The sequence below is a fragment of the Triticum aestivum genome, chromosome 4B (assembly GCF_018294505.1).
Source record: "Triticum aestivum cultivar Chinese Spring chromosome 4B, IWGSC CS RefSeq v2.1, whole genome shotgun sequence".
NCBI lineage: Eukaryota > Viridiplantae > Streptophyta > Magnoliopsida > Poales > Poaceae > Triticum > Triticum aestivum.
In genome coordinates, this window is record NC_057804.1 from 463,387,092 (window position 1) to 463,408,278 (window position 21,187).

A 21,187-nucleotide genomic window follows, 5' to 3' on the forward strand; every position below is an offset into this window, starting at 1 on the left:
ATTTTCATTAGTCAACATATTATTCAATAACAATTCAGCTTGGTCGACTGTTCTTTCCCTGAAAACACAACCAGCACAACTATCCAAGTAGTCCTTGGAAGCATCGGTTAGTCCATTATAAAAGATATCAAGTATTTCATTTTTCTTAAGAGGATGATCAGGCAAAGCATTAAGTAATCGGAGAAGCCTCCCCCAAGCTTGTGGGAGACTCTCTTCTTCGATTTGCACAAAATTAAATATTTCCCGCAAGGCAGCTTATTTCTTATGAGCAGGGAAATATTTAGTAGAGAAGTAATAAATCATGTCCTGGGGACTACGCACACAACCAAGATCAAGAGAATTAAACCAAGTTTTAGCATCACCCTTTAATGAGAATGGAAATATCTTAAGGATATAGTAATAGCGGGACTTCTCATCATTAGTAAACAGGGTGGCTATATCATTCAACTTGGTAAGATGTGCCACAACAGTTTCAGATTCGTAGCCATAAAAAGGATCAGATTCGACCAAAGTAATTATCTCAGGATCAACAGAGAATTCATAATCCTTATCAGTAACATCGATAGGTGAAGTAGCAAAAGCGGGGGCATGTTTCATTCTAGCATTAAGGGATTGCTGCTTCCATTTAGCTAATAACTTCTTAAGATCATATCTATCATTGCAAGCAAAAATAGCTCTAGCAGCTTCTTCATCCATAACATAACCCTCAGGAACAACATGCAATTCATAATTAGGGGGAGAACCTTCATCATCACTATCATCAATAATTTCGTTCTCAATAATTTCATTCTCTCTAACCCTAGCAAGTTGTTATTCAAGATATTCACCTAATGGCACAGTAGTATCAAGCATAGAAGTAGTTTCATCATAGGTATCATGCATAGCAGAAGTGGCATCATCAATAACATGCGACATATCAGAATTCATAGTAGTAGCAGGTTTTGGTGTCGCAAGCTTACTCAAAACAGAAGGAGAATCTAGTGCAGAGCTAAATGGCAGTTCCTTACCTCCCCTCGTAGTTGAGGGAAAAATCTTATTTCTTGCGTCTTTCAAGTTCTTCATAGTGATCAGCAGATATAAATCCCAAGTGACTCAAAGAATAGAGCTATGCTCCCCGGCAACGGCGCCAGAAATTAGTCTTGATAACCCACAAGTATAGGGGATCGCAACAGCTTTCGAGGGTAGAGTATTCAACCCAAATTTATTGATTCGACACAAGGGGAGCCAAAGAATATTCTCAAGTATTAGCAGTTGAGTTGTCAATTCAACCACACCTGGATAACTTAGTATCTGCAGCAAAGTATTTAGTAGCAAAATAGTATGATAGTAATGGTAACAGTAGCAAAAGTAAAGATAGCAGTTTTGTAGTAATTGTAACAGTAGCAATGGAAAAGTAAATAAGCGAAGCACAATATGTGAAAAGCTCGTAGGCATTGGATCAGTGATGGATAATTATGTCGGATGCGATTCCTCATGTAATAGTTATAACATAGGGTGACACAGAACTAGCTCCAGTTCATCAATGTAATGTAGGCATGTATTCCTAATATAGTCATACGTGCTTATGGAAAAGAACTTGCATGACATCTTTTGTCCTACCCTCCCGTGGCAGCGGGGTCCTAGTGGAAACTAAGGGATATTAAGGCCTCCTTTTAATAGAGAACCTGACCAAAGCATTAGCACATAGTGAATACATGAACTCCTCAAACTACGGTCATCACCGAGAAGTTTCCAGATTATTGTCACTTCGGGGTTGTCGGATCATAACACATAATAGGTGACTATAGACTTGCAAGATAGGATCAAGAACTCACATATATTCATGAAAACATAATAGGTTCAGATCTGAAATCATGGCACTCGGGCCCTAGTGACAAGCATTAAGCATAGCAAAGTCATAGCAACATCAATCGCAGAACATAGTGGATACTAGGGATCAAACCCTAACAAAACTAACTTGATTACATGGTAAATCTCATCCAACCCATCATCGTCCAGCAAGCCTACGATGGAATTACTCATGCACGGCGGTGAGCATCATGAAATTGGTGATGGAGGATGGTTGATGATGACGACGGCAACGAATCCCCCTCTCCGGAGCCCCGAACGGACTCCAGATCAGCCCTCCCAAGAGAGATTAGGGCTTGGCGGTGGCTCCGTATCGTAAAACATGATGAAACTTTCTCTCTAATTTTTATCTCCGTGAAACGGAATATAAAGAGTTGGAGTTGAGGTTGGTGGAGCATCAGGGGGCCCACAAGACAGGGGGGCGCGCCCAGGGGGAGGGGGCGCGCCCCCACCCTCGTGGACAGGGTGTGGCCCCTGGCCTTGATTCTTTTGCCAGTATTTTTTATATTTTCCAAAAGTTATCTCCGATTTTCAGGTCATTCCGAGAATTTTTTTTTCTGCAAATAAACAACACCATGGTAGTTCTACTGAAAACAGCGTCAGTCCGGGTTAGTTTCATTCAAATCATGCAAGTTAGAGTCCAAAACAAGGGCAAAAGTGTTTGGAAAAGTAGATACATTGGAGACGTATCAGTCGTTCCCACACGACCCAGAAACTATCGAGGATAGGCCCTCGTGGCACACAGGCTGGGGCAAAATGAGCTCGTGTGCGATCTAGCGGGGCATCGAAACCCAATTGTTTCCGTTCGTATGTACATCCCACACAGTGGATCCCAAAAAAACATTTCCGTTCGTATGTATATCACACATAGTTTTTTGTGTGGAAACGTTTGTGCAAGGTGGCCTAACGCAAACAGTTCTCTGCCAGAAGTCGTGTGTGATTGTTAGTTGATCGAACATGGTTACTTTCTAGAAACCGTGCGGGTTGTGTGAGTTCATCACCCACGGTGCTGTATGAGTAACCGTCTGCAATAGAAAACCCCAATAAGTAGGGTAATCAGCCTATTATTGATAATCCATGTACTAATCAAATTAATATTTCTTATAAAAACACACCGGATATTTGAAATCCGTATAACAGCAACCATAACAACAACCAGGATTTCATAATCGAATTACATCAAATAGCTTCGGCACTCAGCTCCGCCATTACACAACAGCACCAAGTTTCACATGCAACATCAAAAACCTTTGGAAAGTATCATCATACACGGTAAATAGACAGATGAATCTCATCTGGGAAACAGCTGAAGCGGAAGGCAAATATTGAGCCTTCAGTGATGTTGAATGTCCTTGCAACTTTAGGCCAGTGGCTATGGATAATTGCGTACCCAACCTTCATCCTCTTCAGCAAGACTTCAATATTGTACCGTGGGTGTTGAATGAATACCTTCCTTGCCTCTTGACCATGCAGGCGGTTTGAGAGGTAATCATCGGTGAACTGCTTTGGAAAGTACTGAAACAAAGATATGCATAAATCGCTGCTATAAATTTTGAAATGGCGCAAGGGGTAAAAACAAGGTAAAAGAGTTAGTACCATCCTATAGTTGACTGATGTCTTCTTCATTGTGCAAACAAAGATCTTGCTATTATTCGTCGCAAGTTTCTTCATCCTAACAATCTTTCTGAGTTTCTTAACATAGACTGATATTCACGGACATCTCATTTCCCCATATGCAAAATGGGTCGAACAGTGGGTCTAAGCCTCTGATAGCAGGACCTACATGTGCAAGACCAAATTGTAAGCTAAATATTAGAATGATTCCTACAACTGCACAATAATGTGCTATTAGCCAAAGGACCATGCTTGAACAAACCTCGGTGGTAAACCGCGGTGTCTCCCATTGTTTCCCTGCAACACACATAAGGAAGATCTTGATCGGGTTAACTGAGAGTTGTCATACTATCAGTAGAATATGTATTTAGTATGGCCAAATTCGATTTATTTCACATGCGTAACAATACAAAATTGTACCCACAACAGATGAAAATCAAATTGTAGAACTGAACCAAACAGTTAAATGGACAGCAGACCAAATGAGCCAAAATAGTTAACTAAGCACGGCATTGCAGAATAGAAACATGTACTAGAAGATAAGACAGTCAACAAAACAAAGAATGCTTGAGAACACTATTATGAAATGTAGCAATTCTTGGACCAAACTGTTAGCCGAACATTACATTTGAGAGGACAAAGTGTTAACTGAACATTACATTTCAGAGGACCAAACTGTAAACTGAACATCCGATTGCATATCAACATTACAGAGGACATATCACTAGAAGGCATTGGAGGTGGCCTCGAGAAAACAACACGAACTGTATTTTAAAGTAGACAACCGCGTGGCGGTGTTGACGGTGGCCTCGAAGACGAGGTGCTCCTCCAAGATCTGGCGATCGGCACGCATGGCAGCCATAGCGACCTCATGCGCGCGTGCGGTCGCGATTTGCTTCTCCGCTGCCAGATGCTACTGAGCTCCATGTTATACTGCGTGCAAAATGGCTGTGGGCAGCACTTAATTGGAGGAGGGGGCAGTGATTTTGGCGGAAGGTGTCGCGCCGTCGGTCGGGGCATGTGGGACGGGAGAGGAGGAGGATGGTGTGGGTGGGGTGTGGATTACCTGACCATATCGACGAGGCCGTGCAGCAAGAAGAAGGGTCGATGGCGAGGAGGCCGTGCAGCAAGAAGAAGGTTCACCGGCGAGGAGGAGGCGCTGTGAGAAGAAGGGTCAGCAGTGAGGAGGCGGCGCTGCAAGAAGAAGGGTCGCCAGCGAGGAGGCGGCGCTGCAAGAAGAAGGGTCACCGGCGAGGAGGCGGCGCTGTAAGAAGAAGGGTCGCCGGCGAGGAGGCTGAGCTGCCAGTAAGTAGTAGTGAAGGTTTGAACTTGGAAAGCAAGGAGGAACAATGGAAATGTGGCTTTTGGTGGGAGGGAGGGGCGGGGAGATAGATATTTCTGCGGTGGCAAAAAAAATTTGCTCGGTGCCGTGAGAAACTGGCGCGCAAGTGTGGTTCAAGCAGGAGCGATGGACTGTAGACGACGACTCTTCCTACGTAAGCCAGACAAGATGGTGCGCCAAGATATTTTATATCACGTCCCACACGATTCTTTCTAGTAAACTGTTTGTGGTATACCTAATTTTTTCATTATGTTATGAAAGAGAAAATGGTGTTACGGAGGGAAAGGATGGTGTTTGAATTGCTAGAACATTTATGTACAGTGAACATGCAACTAAATGAGTGTCGTGTTTAAATTTGGAATTATTCCGGGTTCGTTTGGCATTTTATGGATTAATTGAGTTTCTCGGCATTTAATGTGCATAATTCAAATTTGAACTACAAGCACATGCTCAAGTGCACCAAAGTTTGTTGAAAAATCACATGTGTGTCTTTGGGTGAATTTATAGGTCCCATGCAAGAAATGGGAATGAAATTCAAACATCTGGGTGTCGTGCCTCGGTCGGGAACATTGATAAACTTGGTTTTTAAATTCCTGGAAATTCAAAACTCGCCTGAAAATCATGAAACTTGGCATGGTGTCATTTCATGGCACCAACATGCTGTGGTAAAAAAATTGGCCGCATTTGGACAAGTTTTTGGTATAAGCTTCTTGCAAACCGGAGCTTCTCTCGGGAAGACTCGTGGTTCCCGAGGTGGGACGTGTCACCTTTGTGTTCAAAATGATATACGTTGCCCCCCCCTTGTTTTTTACTAAGGCAACATAGAACTATATGAGTGACATGTTAAAATTTGGAATTATTCCGGGTTTGTTTGGACTTTCTTATACATTAATTGAATTTATGGTCATTTAATGTGCATAATTCAAATTTGAACTACAAGCACATGCTCCAATGCACCAAAGTTGGTTGAAAAATCAGATGCGTGTCCTTGAGTGAATTTCTAGGTCCCATGCAAGAAATGGGAACAAAATTCAACATCTGGGCATCATGGCTTGGCCGGAAAGATTAAGAAACTTGGTTTTTTAATTCATGTAAATCCAAAAACATGCCTAAAAATCATGAAACTTGGCATGGTGTCATGACATGGCACCAACATGTTGCGGTAATTTTTTTGGCCGAATTAGGACAAGCTTTGGTATAAGCTTCTTGCAAACTGGAGCAGCTCTCAAGAAGGCTCGTGGTTCCGAGAGGAACGTGTCACCTCCGTGTGCGAAACGACATACGTACACTGTCTTCTCTCGCCTGAATTTTTTTACATAGAAAGATTAGACCAAATAGAAGTATCATGCTAAATTTTGGAATTACTCCGGGTTCATTTGGCATTTTTATATATTAATTGAATTTCTGGTCATTTAATATGCATAATTCAAATTTGAACTACAAGCACATGCTCTAGTGCACCAAAGTTGGTTGAAAAATCACATGTGTGTCCTTGGGTGAATTTCTAGGCTCCATGCAAGAAATGAGAATGAAATTCAAACATCTCGGTGTCGTGTCTTGGCCGAAAAGATTGAGAAACTTGGTTTTTTAATTCATGTAAATCCCGAACACACCTGAAAATCATGAAACTTGGCATGGTGTCATGACATGGCACCAACATGTTGCGGTAAATTTTTTGGCCTTGGGACAAGCTTTGGTATAAGCTTCTTACAAACCAGAGCTTCTCTCAAGAAGGCTCGTGGTTCCGAGAGGGAACGTGTCACCTCCGTGTGCGAAACGACATACGTACACTGTCTTCTCCCGCCTTAATTTTTTTACACAGGTAGATTAGACCAAATAGAAGTATCATTCTAAATTTTGGAATTATCATAGGTTTGTTTGGCCTTTTTTATACATTAATTGAATTTCTGGGCATTTAATGTGCATAATTCAAATTTGAACTACAAGCACATGCTCCAGTGCATCAAAGTTGGTTGAAAAATCACATGTGTGTCCTTGGGTGAATTTCTAGGTCCCATGCAAGAAATGAGAATAAAATTCAAACATGTGGGCGTCGTGGCTCGACCAGAAAGATTGAGAAACTTGGTTTTTTAATTCATGTAAATCCAAAACACGCATGAAAATCATGAAACTTGGCATGGTGTCATGACATGGCACCAACATTGTCGCGGTAAATTTTTTGGCCGAATTGGGACAAGCATTGGTATAAGCTTTTTGCAAATCGGAGCTTCTCTCAAGAAGGCTCGTGGTTTCGAGAGGAAACGTGTCACCTCCATGTGCGAAAAGACATGCGTACACTGCCTTCTCCCACCTTAATTTTTTTTACACAAGTAGATTAGATCAAATAGAAGTATCGTGCTAAATTTTGGAATTATTCCGGATTCGTTTGGCCTATTTTATACATTAACTGGATTTTTGGGCGTTTAATGTGCATAATTGAAATTTGAACTACAAGCACATGCTCCATAGCACCAAAGTTGGCTGAAAATCACATGTGTTTACTTGGGTGAATTTCTAGGTCCCATGCAAGAAATGGGAATGAAATTTAAACATCTGAACATCGTGGCTCGGCCGGAAAGATTGAGAAACTTCGTTTTTTAATTCCTGTAAATCCAAAACATGACTGAAAATCATGAAACTTGGCATGGTGTCATGACATGGCACCAACATGTTGTGATAATTTTTCTATCCAATTTGCGAAGGCGCGCATATTAAATTTCAACAAAGTCATTTTGGAACAAGTGTTGTCATGTTACAAATCGGAAACACAACTATTATTAAAACCGTGGGCGTTCTACTTACCAATTACGTGCCGCCACGCGTCCCCTTTTTTTATTGGCTAGGAGGTGTCGTGCGGGGTAGCTATTTGACTACGGGATGCGTACAATCAGACCCCTGCACGTGCTCATCGGGAGGAGAGCCCTTTGACCTCTATCCGCCGTGCACCTCCCTCCAATGTCTCCATTAATGGCGCATGAGCCCCTGTTTCAAGACGTGGCTATGTCTCACTGGACTTAGATTTAAAAGAGAAAAATGAAAATTTGAAAAGAAAGTTTTGCACGGATCTTGATGTAAGATCTGACGGACCTATATAGCATCGACTGCGACTTATAGCAAGCATAATGAATATAAGGACAATGACAGTGGATAATAATTGTCTTACATATTTAGGAACATAATTAAAAAAGGCCACATGCGGCAACGCCCGAAATACACAAGGGCAAAAGAAGAAGAAGACAATGATGTGGCTCGCTGATCTCTACTTTCTTGATGCGTTGCTGCAGACCGCGGGAACTAGTCTCCACGGCGAGCGGCGATGAGCTCTTTCCTGTCTTCAATATGCTGCTTGAGAGCATCCACGAATTCCTCCACCAGTTTTTTCGCTTCATGCACAGCATAGCATTCTCGTCCATAAGTTTCTCGACGATGACGCTGGTCCTCTTCAACAAGGTAGTGGTCTCCTCCTACTGCTCCGCACTTCCAATGATCTTCACCCTCAGCAGGTCGCGCTCGGCTTGGAGCTTCTCATTGCTCTCGCTTAGTTGCCGTATGACGCCGGTAGCCTGTTCAAACGAGGCTTTCATGTTGTCCTGCAACCTTGCCCAGTCAGACATCTGATCCATCTGGCTATGGACGATCGCATGCATGCGCCTATAAGAGTCCTCGCCTGCCCGCGAGACATTTTCCCAGGCCGCCGCGGTGCGGGAGGACATCTGCGCTGCTTCCGCGGTGTGGCCGGACATCTCTGCTACTTTCGCGTTGCGCCCGTACCAGTCTGCTGCATCGACGGCGCGACGGGACCTCCGTGCTGCCTCGGCGGCGCGGCGGGACCTCTGTGCTACTACGGCCGCACGGAGGGACATGTCGGCTGCTTTCGCGGCGAGGCGGGACATCTCTCATGCTTCCGCTTCCATGCTCGCCTCTCCCTGGAGGCAATCTCTCGACCTAAAACTCACGCTGGCCATGGCAGACGCAAGGGAACAATGATGAATGACTTGTTTGTTTTTGTGGATGAGGAGTTGAGGAGGAATATGCAGTCATCTTGCAGTAGTAGTATTTATAACCGAGTACTAATATGCTCCTAAGTGGGAAACCGTTTAGGTTTTGATCGGTGTGAACAGGTTTGCAATTTGGAATGTGACGGGACGCAGGCTCAAAATTTATTGACGGTTCTATAATTTATAAGTGTGGCATTATTTCCGGACATCGTAACATGGGCACGCTTTCTCAGCCGCGTACGTGGCGTTTGCACCATAGGGTGCACCGCAATAGGCAATGTCAGCACACGTCTTGTTCCAAGAACCGTGCGCGCTTGTTATTACCATCGCGTGTGCTTCTTTTAATTAGAATGTGTGCCCGTCTAGCGCACACACGTTGATCTGTCTAACTGTTCCTGTTTGTTGTGGCTAATCGCAAACAATTCATCTGTGTGAAGTGTATGCCATCAATCGCACACACCTTTGATCTGGCTGGCCGTTTCTGTTCTATTGCCTAATCACAAACAGTTAATCCTTTTGAAGCGTATGCCCTCAATCGCACATACCTTTATCTAGCTGTCTATTTCTGTTGTTCCTCCTCATCACAAACAATTAATCCGATTGAACTCTATGTCGTATATCACACACACCTTCATCTGGCTGCCCATTTCCTTTCTTCTTCCTCATTGCAAATAGTTCATTGAACTGAACCGTATGCCCTGCATCGCACACGCAACTAAAATCTTAACCGTGTTTGATGCATCTGTCATCACAAACATTTTGCACCTCTTTTAACAAGTTTTTAACACCACCGTTTGCGATTATTGTATCGCACACAGTTTTGTCGAAGCGTCTCCAATCGTAGTGCCGCGTTAGCAGCATCCTGCAGTAGTGAGTCGTGCTCGTCCCCGAGCAAGTACCGTGGCTTGTAGAAACAAGGTCAGCCTTGTGTTTATGAGATACGGATATGTAGAAGCATGAGTCCATCCCGATTCTAGAGGAATGATTTAAGATAAAAGATTTGTAACAAATGGTAGCTCATAATCACCATGATAATGATCATGCAGACATCCACACTCTGTGGCTCAATTTTATTGTGAACAGGTAACAACTTCATATCCTAGTTCATCATTCTTTCAACCGGGCAAGTAGTTGTTCTCTTCCCTTGTTCTTTCGAGACCTTATATTCTTTATATAATGAAGTCTCCTGTCACTGAGACATGCTAAGGCTCATCTCATCTTTTTGTATGACATGCAAGACAAACATGAGTCTTGGAAAGACTTATTTTACAAGATCACTTTTTAATTTTTAGGATGATTAATTTCCTTGCTTGCCCTTTTGTGAGTTGAAACCCTCAATGAACTAGCATATATAGCTATTTCATCTTCTTTTAAAAATTTAACAACTGCAATGTGGAAGACTTATAATCATCATGAAAGTAATCATGTGCTACTATTTAGATCACAACAATCATCAAGTACGTTCGCAATTTAGCAGTAATGGTCGCACACATCAAGATATGCATATACTCATCGGAAAGGATCATCCCTTATTCAAGAGAAAAAAAGATAGTTCAACTTTATTGAAAGTAAATCCTAATCTTAACTTACATAAAGGAAATGCATAAAGGTAAAGATACAAAGTGCACGTCAATCTCCCCCAAGCTTACAATCAAGCCAGGAAGATCCAGGCACTAAGCATTATATGCTCACTCCTGGGAATCTTGGAAGGCAACACAGATGCTTTTGAGTTTCTTCTTCAGCCCCTCGATCACGCCTTGTTGGTCATCTACAACCTGGGTCAAAAACTCAATTTGTGCAGTGTTCTTGTTAAGAGCTTCAATCATAAGCCCGGCCTTATGAAGAAGACCATCAACCATGTCTTCCAAGTCTTTACTCATCAACCAATAAGAAAAGATCCCATCTCCGATCACATTAACACAAGTCTTTGAAACTTTCTCCAATTCCCTGATCTTTTCCTTCATCTCCTATGGGTCGGTGGCTCCTTTCCCCACTCATCTTGAGGAGGCCCCAGAGGAAATAATGGAATAGATGCATGGATATTGAATTGGCAGGGATTAGGAGGATACTCATCTGGAGTGGTGTCATCATCTCCTTCTTTTGCTTGTTCTTCCTCTTTGATCTCCACCACCTCAACCTTCTCATCAAGGTCTTTCTTCTCCAGACGCAGTTCCTCTTGAGGCTTAGCTTACTCAAGTCTCCCCATCCTGAGGGCACGACATCATCCAAGTTGGGGAAGGGGATGATGCGAGCACAGGTGGATGAGGTCTTGTTGCTCATGGTGGCGGTCAGACTCGTGATCTATAACTAAAAGCTTTTTGGTGGAGTTGGGAAGCAAAAGAGATGTGATATTAGATGGTATAGGGCTTAATAACATGTCCCTTCCCTCCTTATAAAGGCTAAGCTTACAGGTAATCACGAGATCAAGGATAAAAAGTTAGTTAGAAGGAAATCAGGACAAAATCAGGAAAGGATCATGAAAACGAACTACAAGACGGCCTTCCATACGGGCACTCACGCTCGTATGGTCGGTCGTTTAGTCTACTACCGAGATCTCTCTCTCTCTCTCTCTCTCTCTCTCTCTCTCTCTCTCTCTCTTTCACCTGTTGCAGCGACAAAATCATGCGAGCGCTTATACGGGCGCTCGCGGTACAATATACATGGTGACTAATGTTTCTTATGTGAGTTTGTGTACTTATTTTCTTATAAGTGCTCAATGGCTTGATGGTAAAGCAATGATGCATATTTCCCATCAAAGTATTAAAAACAATGGTTTTTCATCATTAGGGTGCTCCCTACTGCAATCATTCTCTTTCTTAATGAGTTTTGATTTTTTTTCCTTTCACAATCTTGCCCGTGTGTGACCTGGTCTAGATGTCGAGCATTTGATTTTTGTGCACATCTTCTAATATATTGTGATTTCTAAACTTTAAAGGACTTTTGTGTCCTTGGGTTAGCATTTTTTGTTTTTTTCCTACTTTCCTTCATCTCCCTTATAAAAGTGTCAATTATATTTATGGCATTGTAATAGTTAACTTATTTTAATGTTGTCATATGCAAGTCCATTGTATTTTGTGGAGTTTATTCAGCTCTTGGTGTAGAGTGATGCCTTCAATCTGCTTGATATCTTTATTTGCTTAAAGGAATACGAAAAATGAATTTGCAACGTCTCGTCACATGATAGTGTGCCATCATATTATTGTGATATTGTAATGCTCATGCCAGATTCAGTCAAATAAATTCTAAACCCAAGCCGCACATTTGGTCTCCTATGCCTAGGTGGTAAACACTCGAGCCTCGATTCTTTCAAATGTTATCCTGTTGTTTTTGTTGGGGAACGTAGCAGAAATTCAAAAATTTTCCTACGAAACACCAAGATCTATCTATGGAGAGACCAGCAACAAGTAGGAGGGAGAGTGCATCTACATACCCTTGTACATCGCTAAGCGGAAGCGTTCAAGTGAACGTGGTTGATGGAGTCGTACTCGTCGTGATTCAGATCACCGATGATCAAGTGCCGAACGGACAGCACCTCCGCGTTCAACACACGTACAGCCCGACGATGTCTCCCACGCCTTGATCCAGCAAGGGGAGAGGGAGAGGTTGAGGAAGACTCCATCCAACAGCAGCACAACGGCGTGGTGATGATGGAGGAGCGTGGCAATCCTGCAGGGCTTCGCCAAGCACCTACGGGAGAGGAGATGTGTCACGGGAGGGAGAGGGAGGCAACCAAAGGCCTTAGGTATGATTGCTCCTCCTTTTCCCCACTATATATAGGGCCAAGGGAGAGGGGGGAGGCGCAGCCTTGCCCCCTCCTCCAAGGAAGGGGTGCGGCTAAGGATGGGGAGGAGTCCATCCTCCCCAAGGCACCTCGGAGGTGCCTTCCCCCTTTAGGACTCTCCCTTTTTTTCCTTCTCTTGGCGCATGGGCCTCTTGGGGCTGGTGCCCTTGGCCCATGTAGGCCAAGGCGCACCCCCTACAGCCCATGTGGCCCCCCGGGGCAGGTGGCCCCACCCGGTGGGCCCCAGGGACCCTTCCGGTGGTCCCGGTACAATACCGATGACCCCGAAACTTGTCCCGATGGCCGAAACAGGACTTCCTATATATAAATCTTTACCTCCGGACCATTCCGGAACTCCTCGTGACGTCCGGGATCTCATCCGGGACTCCGAACAACATTCGGTAACCACATACAAGCTTCCTTTATAACCCTAGCGTCATCGAACCTTAAGTGTGTAGACCCTACGGGTTCGGGAGACATGCAGACATGACCGAGACGTTCTCCGGTCAATAACCAACAGCGGGATCTGGATACCCATGATGGCTCCCACATGTTCCACGATGATCTCATCGGATGAACCACGATGTCAAGGACTCAATCGATCCCGTATACAATTCCCTTTGTCTATCGGTATGTTACTTGCCCGAGATTCGATCGTCGGTATTCAATACCTTGTTCAATCTCGTTACCGGCAAGTCACTTTACTCGTTCCGTAACACATCATCCCGTGATCAACTCCTTGGTCACATTGCGCATATGATGATGTTCTACCGAGTGGGCCCAGAGATACCTCTCCGTTTACACGGAGTGACAAATCCCAGTCTCGATTCGTGCCAACCCAACAGACACTTTCGGAGATACCTGTAATGCACCTTTATAGCCACCCAGTTACGTTGTGACGTTCGGTACACCCAAAGCATTCCTACGGTATCCGGGAGTTGCACAATCTCATGGTCAAAGGAAGAGATACTTGACATTGGTAAAGCTCTAGCAAACGAACTACACGATCTTTGTGCTAAGCTTAGGATTGGGTCTAGTCCATCACATCATTCTCCTAATGATGTGATCCCGTTATCAACGACATCTAATGTCCATAGCCAGGAAACCATGACTATCTATTGATCACAACGAGCTAGTCAACTAGAGGCTCACTAGGGACATATTGTGGTCTATGTATTCACACGTGTATTACGATTTCCGAATAATACAGTTATAGCATGAATAAGAGACAATTATCATGAACAAGGAAATATAATAATAATACTTTTATTATTGCCTCTAGGGCATATTTCCAACAGTTTTGTCTATAAATTACCTTATGTTTCGAATTGCCATAAGTTATTCTCACTAAGTTCGAAAAATAAATGTCTGTGTCCTTATGTGCAAATATATATGTACACTGTTAGTGACTTTATGTATGCTCTTTTATCCTTATCATCCTTCATAATGGTTATTCGTTTATGATTGCCCACCGAGTGGCGGGCGTCAAGGAAGGTGCAAGTGGCCTCGAGGGTGAGCTCAAACACACAAAATTCAAAGGGAAGCTCATCACCAATGATGTGGAGGAGGAGGCGGTGTAGCTCGGTGGCCTATTTGAAGATGTAGCTATCAAGGGAGTTGAGGAGAAGCTCTTCGGTGGTGATGATGCATCGATGAATCTTCTTGGGATTGACGACAATGGTGCACTCCCTACCAAGGTTGTGGAGGAGGTACATGAAGAATGAGTCGAGGAGGCAAAGGCCACACACGGGTAGCTTGCAATGGTGCATCATGTTGGCCTTGTCGATCTTGAGCATCTACATGAAGGCCATGGCGGCCTCGCGTGGATCTAGCTGCACTTGCCTCCACCACCACCCTTCTTGAGGTTGGGGACGTTGATGCCTCAACATGGCTGAGCGTGTCGCCGCAACACTTCTTAAGGTTGGGACATCAAGGATGTCATGGTTCGCGGATCCTCCAATTGGCCACGAGAAAGAGTGGCATGACAACATTGGTGTGACGCTTTTGGTGTGGCCCGACATGTGAAGATGTTACTCTTTCCAAATCTTTGTGGCAGGAGCGGGACAAAATCGATGGCGGCAAAGAGATTCAGGGTTACTGACAGAGGAGAAAGAGAGTCTCGGGAGAGGAAAAGTCTGGTTGGCCTATTTTGTCGAATTATATTTTGGGTCATTTACATGTGTGCCCCTAAATTGAACCCACTACTCATATTTGCCCCTAATTTGGAAGCATGCTCAAATTTGCCCCTCCGCCGTTAGTTGCACTTATAAGAACGCCCTTTCATGTTGTTACTGTCCAATCAAAGGGTTGTGACCGTTTTCTAGTCGTTTGTTGGACAATTTGGCCCTCTATTCATGTGTCAGTTACAAGGGGCGCCTACTGAAGGAAATAAAATAAAAACCCTATCTACCCTCTCACCCACTTACATGTGGGCCCACTGAAGAATAAAAGCATAAATCCTCTCTCTCTCTGGTCCACATGTAACTGTCTAGTTATTTTTCTAAAATGATTTAGCATTTTTGTTAACTATTAGGGTCCATGGATTAGTCTTACTAATAAGCATATTGTTAATACTAGGTAGGATTAGGGCTAAACTAATTAATGGGACCCACATGTGATAGAAGCCCACCATCCTAATGTAACCACCAGCGTTAAGCCACCGACGAGCCACGACAGAGGGCATGGAGCTCTGTCCGGCGACCGAAACTGCGGGTAATTTCGTCCTACACGCGCTTGGGCTCGCTCCGCATTGAAAGGAACTGGTAGGGCGAGCAGGGACGGCTAGAGTGTTGGCTATGGCCGAGGCCAGCGACGCCGGTTGAAGCTTGGTGGTGGAGGGGCTAGAAGACACGGGGAAGAGGGATAGAGGTGCATGGGAATCAAGGGACCACAACGAGCATTCCAGAGTGGAAGAAGGGGCTGGCAAGGGTCGATAGCGAGCTCCTAGACATCGTCTACGACCACTGGAGCAAGGCGTCGCGGGGAGGGGGCTGGACAAAGAGGAGCCCATCGGTGAGGTGTCTAGAAGATCCGCGGCAGCGAATGGATCTCTGTGACAATAAGGGGGTGCCCGGGGGATCTCGAACGACGACGAATCAAAGACGGCAGCTGGCGGGCAGATGCGGTGAAGATGGCGTTGTTACGGATTTGCAGGGCACTCGGGGTCGCTATCGTCGTCGTGGTGATTCTTAGCTTGATTTCAGGGCTCGGAGACATGGCGGTGTGGCTTCTCAGCGGCGTTGGCCATGGGAACAGCGACTCGGGAGAGCGTGGGGGTAATATACCCTCAGCCTCGTGAAAGAAAGAATATGACCAGCTAGCTGGCTGGGCCGTCCTGGGCCAAAAGGTAAGCGCACCCTCTCTCTTCTCTTTTTCAATTTTTGTTTTATTTTTTTCGGGGGCAAAATGTCCAGCGAACACCTAGAAAGTGGTCAAAGCTCTTTGACTGGACGGTAACAGCACAGAAGGGCATTTTTATAAGTGCAACTGACAGCCGAGGGGCAAATTTGAGTAGTGGATTCTGAATTAGGGGCACAAATGTAAATGTCCCTTGTTTTTTTCACTTATCTGTGGTACAATGGGTTATTTCTACCGGCTCGACTCTAAGGTGATTTGAATGCCAGCCAAAAAACCAAAAACACTCCTCCTTTTGATATTATTATTAGGCAAAGACATGCATTAAATTTAGAAAGTGATAACTCATACTGTTTTCCTCGGCACACGGGCATATTGAGAGTAGTTGTTAGTAAAAGAAACTCAACATCTATGTATTCAAAGTTTTTGTCCTGATTCCACCATCTGTGTATTATGTAATGATGAAGGTATGGAGGACAGAACCCACCTTCTTTTCTCTTACCCATTTAGTCAAGGCTTTTGGTGAAACATTGGTATTGAATGGAACACAGATATAAGCATCCATGATATGATAATTGAAGCAAAACGGAGATACCAATTTGGTTTTTTCATTAAAATTATGATTGTGGGTTGCTGGAGCATCTAGAATCAAAGGAATGGAATGATCTTTGAAGGAATACCTTGCTCAATCACAGAATGCAGATATGACTTCAACAAAACTTTTAAGTTGACCATGCTTAGAGCCAAACCTAGTCTTAAGGATGGCATGTCATCCTGGATTGATAATATTTAATTTATTTCCCTCTTCTCCTTTATTTTGTATTCCTAGACTTCTCTTGTTGTATCCCCATCAACCATTGTAACACTATTATTTTTCTTGCTTTCTATAAATGAAAAATGACACACAATAGGGCTTTTGCCTTACTGTTTTATGGTCAAAAAGAAAAAAGAAACTCAACAATATGAGGTGAGATGTACTCTCCATTTTGCAAATTGCAGACATAGAGTAGATTTTTTTTTTGCAAATGCATGTTAATACATCTATTGCAATTATTGTGCACTGCATTAGGAAAACATAATATGTGAACCTACATGTGGATGGATGGTTAGAGCGACTGTGGTATCCCTAGCCCACGAGACGTTCCCGTCGACGACGAGGTGCCTACGATGACTTCATAAATTTCAAGATGATATGCCGGATCAGTCTTTCGGAGGTGCTCATAGGGGTATGGTGTGCATGTGTGCGTTCATATGGGTGAGTGTATGCGCGTATATATAAGCGCTTGCGTATGTACTGTGTTCAAAAGAAAAAGGGAAACATAATGCATTAGGAGTAAATATCATAGATAGCAATAGTAGTACAGTATAATAGATAGACAATCAATCTAAATTTAGATATATTAAAATTGAGCACCCTCCCAGCCCTCTGAGACCATCAGCATTTTTATCCGTTGGATCGTTTTTTTCTATTTCTTGGCCGTACGATCACTCTTAAACCCACCTAAATCGCACTTAGAGGGTAAATCATGCGTACAGGCTGCACTAGCCTTATCGGGCCGCTGCTCCGGTGGTTTTTTTGGTCGTGCGACATTCAACTGGGCCTACTGGCGCTACTGGGCTTGTATTTGATTGTCTGACCCAGTTCCCCTGCTCGACTTCTCCTCTCCCCAACCTCTCTTCTCTTTCCGTCCGCCCGCGGGGCTTCCGGGGTGCTGACGCAGGGGAGAAAATAGCATGCGCTTGACCGTCGGCGGGGCTTGCGCCCAGGAGGTGCAGCGGAGGGTGAAGGAGTAGGAGCCGGATCTGGCGGCTCCTCGCCACGCTTGAGGACCGGACCGCCTCTGTCACAATTAACTACTTGGGATTCTCCTTCGTTAGGTAAGTCTGAGATGCATCCTATTGTCGAGTGCATCGTCGGATCTGAGCATAGCCGTTGGCACAGACTAGATCAAATGGATATGCATATTTCCTTGTTGGAAGGGGAGATGGAGATTTGTGGAATGCTTCGCGCCGCGGGACCATACCCTAATGACGGAGGAGAATTACTGGAGGCTGGAGAAAACAATGGGGAGAAACACCATTCATATTAATTGTTGAATTTGTGCTCTGATGATTACTAGAGCGTACTGATTGCTTATGTACCGCATTGCATCTGCAACCCCTTTTCAGCACATTACAACGATTTTTTATGTTTCTCCCCATTTTTGTATTGTAGGTGTGATTTGGTTATTGTAGTGAATGGGAGGAAGGAGAAGATTCCCTCCGGCCTCCTAGTCCCCTTGGTGGCGCACCTCAAGGCAACCCAGGAGCAGATTGCCAAGGGAGGCTACACCATCCTCCTCCAGCCTAATTTGGATTCTGGAGGCCGGTGCACCATTGTTCACCAAGGGCACCATTCAGAGGTTCATCGTCTACTTGTGAATCGTCTTGTGTCTGTTTAACTGTTGCCAACGGTGACGGCTCATTTTGCGTGGTTGCTTAGTGTTGGCAGGTTCGTCCAGCACATCGGAGGTCCTGGAGCAGATGACAACCATTGAGTCCAAGATACTGCAGCTCGAGGAGACCATCGCCATCCAGAGCAATGAAATCTGTAAGTGGAGGATATATTATAACCTGTAAAATAATGTGTACCTGTTCAGAGAGTAATAATAGCAGAACAGTGACCTGTTTGTGTTTCGGATTTGTTAGGTAGAAGGCCATGATGGGAAACTGGTGGACTCCATGAAGGTATATTATTGATGATCTAATTTCTGAATTTTGCGTTGCAGTCACAATATCAGCAAAAATTCTTCAGCAATTATTATTTGTAGCTGAAAATCCACTTCTGATTATGCAATACATCCTCTCCAGTCTCCACCTCTGCGTGTTGATGTCAAATCCCTTCTCCAAGGTAACCAGACAATCCTCTTCATACAAATTTGCAAGCTTTGTTTCTCGAGTCTCCACTCACCCGCATACAATATTTCATTGAATTTGTGAATTTTCTCCTGAACTAATAGAGCCAGTTGTAGGTCAAAATGTTGTGATATGAGGTAAAGGAAATATTTATGGAGGGGAAATTTACTTTTACAAATCCCATAGATTACCTTTATCTAAATCATGTGGTCCATTTTCAGTTATGAGTAGCAGTAGTACTACATGAAGATTATGAATTAGGTATGATTGTCTTTGCTCTTTAATTCATCAGTACCTGAGTACAAACTCAGTATCTCACTTTTACCATGTGATGACACGACAATCGTGGGGCGAACGTGATTGAACCTTATAAGATGGCCTCAAGAACACAAAGATCTATTTCATTTTATTTCCCAGGACCTTTTAAATACTTATGCCAAAAATTTAAGCATAAAACAATGTCTGCTATAGATACCTGTAAATGTCTTTCTTTAGAACGTCTGACCCTTAGTATATAATTCCTGGAAATAAAACTCTAATAACTCTATCTGCGTTAAAATTTAGACATTATTTTTTGGTTGTCGAATAAGGTTTCACAACAGTGGTAGAAATAGTTCAAACTTGCAACACAAGGACGAACATGCTAATCTCAACTTTTTCAATAGTGTTGCAGTAAACATGGTTGTTCCCAGTTGAACGGATTTTATGTTTTTTAAGAGGATTCAAGTTTCTTCTTTTATATGTGTACTCATGCAATACAATTTGATTGAATCGTTACTGAAATTTGTTTCAGTACTAATGCATAACTATGTAATGATATCTAGCTTGAACAGCTGATAAAGCCACTGCTAACGTCGGTATTTTCGAAACTTCGAAGAAGGTTGATGAATTAAATGTCCTAAATATTTATGTGTCTAATTATTTTCGGTTATGTGAGAAGGACAAAAAGGTCCAAGCATTGGATACTGTTACGGCTAGGTGTGTAGCCGCTGTGGATAGCTTTGACCAAAAGCTTGAGCCTGGGATTGAGGCGCATCAGAGAAAATTAGAACTATTGATGCATGTTCAAGAAGACAGGAAAGTTGAGTATGGACAGATGATGCATGCACGTTCCATGGTTTGCATGCATAAGTGGAAGGAGAATCAATCATACCCAGGGATTTACGTGGATAGTAATTTGAAGCATCTAGCAAAGAGCACGTACAAGGAAAACTACTACTTTGCATGCCCACGTCAACCAGAAAGTAGACTTGCTATAGAGTTTGATTTGTTTCTCAATTATATTATGTGTTCCATACAATCAGGAGATAGAAATCAGAAAGAAGTCCATGGTTGCTACTACTTCGAAAGGTCACGGCCACCAGAGATACATGTGTACACCAGGAGACCTCGGCCACATGACGTGTTGTGCTTATGTGCTATGGGGTGGGGTCCGCCTACAGAAGATATCATCAAATTAGTGCACTATATTTACGTAGGCTCAAAGTGTCAGTTCGTTTTCTTTTGGTATGTATGGATTGTGGGCCAAAACTATAAGGTGCACAGTCTATTTGATTTGGAGAGTCCAAGTTTTATTATTTTTCTATTTAGCAGAGATATAAAGTTAGGAATGTTTGAGTCGTCCAACTTGCAGGTTAAGATAGGTCATTTGTTATTTAAGGTCTGGTCGGTGCATCATGTAAAGCAGGTTATTTGATAAAATAGACACGATGTGTTTTCAAGGGTAGACACCCGTATCAAGTTTAGAGGGATCTTTAGAAAACCTCTGTGTTGCGATTTCTTTGTAGAAATTGTTTTTGCGCGTGAGTATCATCGTCGAGATTGATTTTCTCGTGTTGGGCCGTAAGGTTCAAACCCTCTATTTTTCGTGCATATCGCGTGCACGGGTGAGAGGCTACTGCTGCTGAAGGTGGAGTGTCGTGAAAGGTCGGGCCGCAACAACAGACCGGATCTCGCCAACGGGGTTCGGTCTACATCAAGTGGTATTCAGAGCAAAGGTTGTTCACGACACAATATTTTTCTTCAAGTTACTATTGAAGATTTTTTTTTATCATGAGAAAGGATTGTAGCTCGCAAATGATGATGGCTGTGGAGAAGGATCCATTGCGTGCTTTGCCGTGGTACCAATGCTTTACGCGTGTGCGTGTAGGGCCGGCGAGTTGTGCAACATTGATGAATTGCTATTCTGGGATGAACTTAGTGAGTCAGACTATGGTTGATGCTTTGAACCTGCCGTTGATAGAACATCCAGAACCGTATGAGCTTTGGTGGAAGGACAAGTTTGTCAAGATCATGCATCGCGTCGAGGGTGGTTTATTCTATGTGGATATGGTGATGTAGTCATGTGTGATGTGC

At 43.6% G+C, this 21,187-nt stretch overlaps 1 long non-coding RNA gene across 2 annotated transcripts; it reads left to right on the plus strand.

The window, feature by feature from the left end:
• The first annotated feature begins 17,601 nt into the window (after nt 1-17,601).
• Nucleotides 17,602-20,611, plus strand: LOC123092724 (uncharacterized). Of its 2 annotated transcripts, none has more exons than XR_006444820.1 (5): nt 17,602-17,815; nt 18,153-18,339; nt 18,420-18,527; nt 18,626-18,664; nt 18,788-20,611. It is a non-coding gene; the product is annotated as an uncharacterized lncRNA (long non-coding RNA). The 2 variants fall into 2 exon arrangements; XR_006444821.1 differs by having other exon boundaries at nt 18,429-18,527.
• Nucleotides 20,612-21,187: the final 576 nt, after the last annotated feature.